The following is a 6,156-nucleotide window of genomic DNA, read 5'->3' on the forward strand; positions in this document are numbered from 1 at the left end:
AAGAAAAAAAAATCCCCTCTGGGCTTACCTTCATGAAAACTCTTCCAGCTCCAGAACAAAGTGGCCATAACTTCCTACACACAGTCAATAATACTGACTTGTCAGTTGAGATTTTTCTCATGTCAACTCCAATACTGACCTCATTAAGCAACTGATGACCGATGAACATCGAGCACAGAAGCGCCGTCGATGTCATTATGAATTTCCAAGATAAACAAAAGGAAGGCAGCTACTCTAAAAATACAAAAGTTGCTTGTTTTAAAGTCTTGATAAAGACCTGTAGTGGTCAAAATATGTTGATAGTTTAATTGATTTAGCCACTATAATAAAGGCTTTATAATATTTTCCTTCCTCGTCTCAACCATTTATTTTTTGAGTGGCTGGATTGCCTCGCTTTGATTATCCTGTTTTTTTCCCCCCCGCTTTACAATCACTCATATATTGTTCATCTACAGTTGAGTATACGGAGCAACCAGTCTTTTTTCTTTTTCTCATTATAAAATTCCATTTCAGTCGGTCACGACAGGCCAGTCATCAAAACTTTGAGAACCCCTGATTTAAGATAATAAGCCCAGGGAAAAACTAAGTGCCAATTTCGTGAACCGGCATATGATTGAGGGCCACACGGGAAAACGCACAGAGTTGTTGCAGGATTAGTGATTGGTCTCGTAATGCTGATGAACATTAATTTTTTTTTTAGCACAGAATTAACCTATTTGCAAATAAGGTAGATCATTTTATCTGTCGCCTGAGGTTTGATGAAGTAAGAAAACCTGACACCTCCTTTTCTCTTCACATGTACAGCACTCTTCTGTGGCTTTTCCAACTCACTTCGACATTAATTGCCCAACTGTCCACCAAAATTGCTAACTTTAACTCACAGCACCAGCTAATGTTAGGCATCGAGAGCGGATCCCAAAGAAGAATTGCTTCCAAAGGGATCATTAAGAAATTAGAACTTCGATTCTGCTTATCGATCCCGAGACAAACTTCACTTGTATTAGTTTGGGGGGACGTACATCACACTTTTTTCCCTCACTTTCTGGAGATAACGCAGACAAGCTCTGTTTCTGTCATTCTCAACTGGAATACTGACTTTGAGGGAAAATAATAGCTCAAAAAGAAAGTGTGATGCTCAGTTCCAGATTTATTTATTTAGGTATGTATTACTTTGACTTAGATGTTCATCCAGTTTCTAAGAAAGCAAAAGACTGTTCATTTCTGACAGTGTTGAATTTTTTTTGTGGGGGTGAAATCGGCACGCTATCATCATTGTATCAGCCTTTAAAAATCCACTATCAGCCAACCGTGCATCCATAAACTCAAGACAACAGGGAGTGACAAAAACATTTAGAAGCACAGATTTCAAGGGAAAACCAACATAAAGTGTTTTAGTAAGGTGATGGCAGAACTGCTTAGTCTCTGGAGCTCCTTTCTTCCAAAAGACAATCTCCTACGTGGTGTTTTAATTACAGTGGTGGAGAGCGCTGTCTTACAAAATCTGCTGCAGATGTTCAGTCTGGTTAAGATCTGTGAAAGCAATCGGACATGATTCACATGCTCAGAAAATTAAGTGTCCCCTTGTATCCTGTGGATGGGGGATTTGTCATGCAGGAGGAGGAATGAAATGTTTTATCGTAGAGTGAAGATGATCACTCAGGATAATCTTGTATTAATTTGTCGTGACCCTTTCCTCTAAAACGACAAGAGGACTCAAACCACATCAGAAAAAAAATGCACCGTTGTCATTCATTATGAAAAGTTGTCCACCGTGACAGAAAAAATGTTTAAAAGTAATTTCAGTAACAAACAATATCTTGTAACTAATTGAGCCTCCTCTACACGATTACGGCAGCTGTAGTCTGTTTCCTCTGCGACTCTGGACCTCATCTCTCTGCCTTGCATGTGGTGGTGATGTATGGTGCGACTGTATGTGATAGAAACTGTCACGGGAAAGTGATGGAGGGTGTGTTCAGATGATTCATGAAGCAGGACTCAGGATTAAGAGCCACTGACACTGTAGGCAGGGAGAGAAAATGTGACTTAACCCTTTCTGAGTTTATGCAACGTAGTGAGGCTGCAGGGTGTCAGCTGTGAGCATGAAAATATACTCGATCTGATATAATAACGCAAAATAACATTTTAAAATTAAAGGCGAACTATGTAACAGCGTAACACTCAAAAACAGGTACTTTAGTCAAAATTTAAAATATCAGAGCGAGTTGTTTCAAACTTTTCATATTTCCTTAATCTCTGATGGCATGTTTTAACTTTAAGTTTTAGTTTTTTGACACCAAATAAATAGAAGAAATTACAAGAGGTATGGAGACTGAACAAGTATGTGTCAGTAGATCATTTGCCCGGTAGATGATATGGTTGTCTATTATTTTTAAGTGACTTTTTCTGCATCTTACTGTCATTGTTGCTGTATATTCTTCTTGGTAGATGTGTGTTATTTATTTGTTGTTATTTTTGTCATTTTAGTGCTATTATTATTGATGTCGTTGTCAAAAATTGCATATCCTTTTGGCCCGTATGAATATGAACTCAGGGCATTGTGGTAATGCCTTCAATTTCCCTGAATGAAAAATGATTGATTTAGTACAGTAAATTTCTTACATACTTCTCTATTAAAATATATACCTTAATAAGCTGCGTTTTCCATAGCAGTGTTACTGTGATTTACTTTCTTAATTCCTTGTTGTTTCTTCCCAAATCTGAGGACAGAACCCCTCCAATGGTCACAAACAACCTTGTCTCCTGCATACAACATATGTGCTTAATTTGTTTTTGCAAATTAAGGTAAATTAATTAAGGAAACTTTGTTGCTGTCTGTGTATTTTGAGCGTCTTAACCTAACCGACATTTTATTATGTTGCAGTTGCTTCCAACAAATACCGTGCTGTTGTAGACACTGCAGGGAAACCAATGAAACACAATGTCATTTAACATGGTTTGCATTTTACTGTATGAAAACTTTGTTCATTGAAAAGGTTTCCATGTGAATTTTTATCTGAATAAACCAAACAACTAGGCCAAGGTTGTTTCACCGCAAGAAGAATGCAAGAATAGAATGAAACAGGCAAACAATCCAGCTTTCGAGTTTAAGCCTCTGGTCTTGAAATGTGGTTTAATCATTACGCACATAAAGATATGACAGCTCACTGCACAATAAGTAGTGTTAATGGCTGAGAGTCTTTTAAACACCTTTCAAATACATATAACCTTGAAATAAAAAAAGATTTCTTCTGATGCCTGCAGGTCAGAGAAAACAGAGGAGAGTGAACTGAACTTTGTCAGTATATTCCCTGATGCATATAAAGATGACCAGCGTCAAATTTTGAAAATTAACAACACAATACCACACTCTCAAGACTACTTGACTGTCTGTGTCCAAGAGAAACAGGAGACATCTAAAGATGGTTAGAATGATACGCAGGAAAGGCAAAGTCTACCAGCTCAAGGTCCACATGATATGTTGTGACTCAAAATTATTAAAAAGTTATCAAGGCTGAATACTGGAGGCAGTGTGGTAAAAAAAAAAAAAGGCTGACTTTTGGCTTTTGGCCGGCTTTTCATATTCTCTGGGCTTGCCCTTTACTGTAATTAATTTTTCCACAGTGGCAAGCGATTGCTATAGAACCAATAAAAATCTTTGGACTACAAGTTGATTGCTCTTTTGTCACCGGGGCAAAATCCCAGTGAAAGTCATAATTTAGGATGAATGCCTCTTTAAAATACTCTCAGCTGCTAGCAAGAAAGCCGTCGCACAGAAATGGCTTCTGCTAAACGCTCCATCACGAGTCGATTGGACTGCAATTATCAATGAACTCAAGTATATGGAGGAATTGACCTTTACCATAAGACTGTGATATGATCAATCAAAAAGCGGACTCCATATGTAAGCCATTACATATGTCATTCAAAGACTCTTTTCCTGGAGAAGTACAATGTTGCACATGTTAACCCCTTCCTCCTTTTTGCCAGAAAATGCAAAAAATAATTATGTAAAACGTAATTCAGGCAGGCCGATAAAACATGTAAGAATCTGACACTCACTCTTTGTGACAGAAATGTTAAGCTATAGCAATTACTTTTCCACATAATAGACATCAGGCACATGTTTAAGGTCAGTCGGCGGCAGTGTTTTTCTCTCTTTGTCGCATTTTTCTTCTTTTCTTCTGTTGAAAATGTGAAAACACTCTGCAAAATAGTCATGTAACACTTCGTAATGTTTTGCAAGATGAACTAATAAAATATCTCTCTTTGACACACACACACACACACACACACACACACACACACACACACACACACACACACACACACACACACACACACACTCTATCTTTGTTTTCTTTTTTCCATTTAGCTATTAAGGATATCTTCTGTTTGAAGTAATGAAAAGGTGTCTGTGTTTGTGTGTGTGTGTGTGTGTTCAGTTTGACTATGTGTGAAATGAACTTCTAGCTTGCAGGCAGAGGTAGCCTGCTAACAAAGATTAGTTTACATCATCCCGTTTTCAATCTTCTCTGTTTCTGTAGCATTGTACTCTCTTGTAATGTACACACACACACACACGCACACACACGCACACATTTGCACAAACACACAGATAAATACACACTCAGAGTACAGAGGGAGAGGCGAGACAGATAGAGTAGGATTTAGACTACATCTTTCCATTCATATTTTCGTGTCATCTCATGCTCTTGTTAGAGCGTAAAAAGATGAAATCCCCCAGTTAAGGATTTTGGGCCTCTGGAGGAGAAAATCTGCGAGAGGAGGAAATCACAAATGGAAGGATGAAGCGAGAGATAGATGGGTGAGATGGAGGAGAAGAAAGGTTGTTAGGGAGACAGAGATTTCAAATGAGGCGACCAAGACAAATCCTGCAAGCTTTCTTTAATTAATCATTTGTGTGTGTGTAGATAAACAGGAGTGCAGTGTGATGCATGTGTTTGTGGCTGCTATTCAACGATAAATTTGATCAGTGGATACTATTTATATATGTTTAATTTCAAATGTATATGTCACAGTGTGTGCTCTGTGTGCATGAGTCGCCTAAGCAACCGTTTTTTTCACCTCCACCAGAGGCACCGTGTCATACCTCGTATATGGATTACTGCTGAAACATTAACAAGTTCTGCTAAAACAAAAACAGATGGAGCACATGGAGTTCCCCTTTGGTTTGTAAAGTAGCTGTCAGGAACCATTGATCTCTGATTAGCTGATTCATCACTGAGTACTGATCCACTGGCTCGTAGCTCTTTGCAGCATTGCAGAACTGCATCGAGGTCTTTTTCATATCGAGTTCAAACATTTTCACGCACAAACGGCACAAATACGTGTTCATTTTTTTTAAAGGAGAAATAAGTGAGACCCTATAGCATTCAAAAATGATTACTCCAGTCAAAACAGTGCACTGGAGCCACGAATGGTAGAATGTATTAAATAAATCCCTACTTCAGTCAGACAGCTCACATTTGAGAATGTTTATTGCAGCAGCAGAACATAGTTAGGGTTTGGTGTCTAGGCTCCGACCTCACCTCTCCTCACAGATTATGTTTACATGGAGATATTGAGGACCGATGAACACATATCTTGGACCTCCTGTTGGAGGTGGATGCTGGCGTGGTGGTGGGGCGCAATTAACAGGCAGTGACGCTCATGCAAGGCAGCAGTGGCACTGACAGGCAGAGGGAGAGACGGGAGGTTTTTGCGGTTTAAATGGAGCGCCAGATTGGAAAGGTGTGTTTGGTATGTACTACAGAGTGTGAGGCGTGTCACGTGTGGTTAAGGTGCAGCTCGAGTCGACTGCCTGAACTAGCTTACAGACGTCACCACATTTAGCCTATCCATCTATCTATCTATGGTTTAAAGTGAATTCAATCACTTTGAATGTACGAAATATATTTCATTGACGTGTGCATGATCTGGATGAGATATGTGGAAAGTCTTTGGTGATTAGACCCCGTCGTGACGTCAAACTATGAGGAGGCAGTGAAGCCGCAACTGATGTAGGAAATCCCCTGATGGAGTCTAGACACTGATGGTGGTGGTGAAGAGATGGGTGTGATGAAGAGTGGACTTCTGATGAGCTCAAGCTGGGCCCTGGACATGAAGAACTGGAGGTGAACGGGGCAGACGAGGGTC

Source organism: Lutjanus erythropterus, chromosome 3, assembly GCF_056507025.1.
Source record: "Lutjanus erythropterus isolate fLutEry1 chromosome 3, fLutEry1.hap2, whole genome shotgun sequence".
Lineage (NCBI taxonomy): Eukaryota > Metazoa > Chordata > Actinopteri > Lutjaniformes > Lutjanidae > Lutjanus > Lutjanus erythropterus.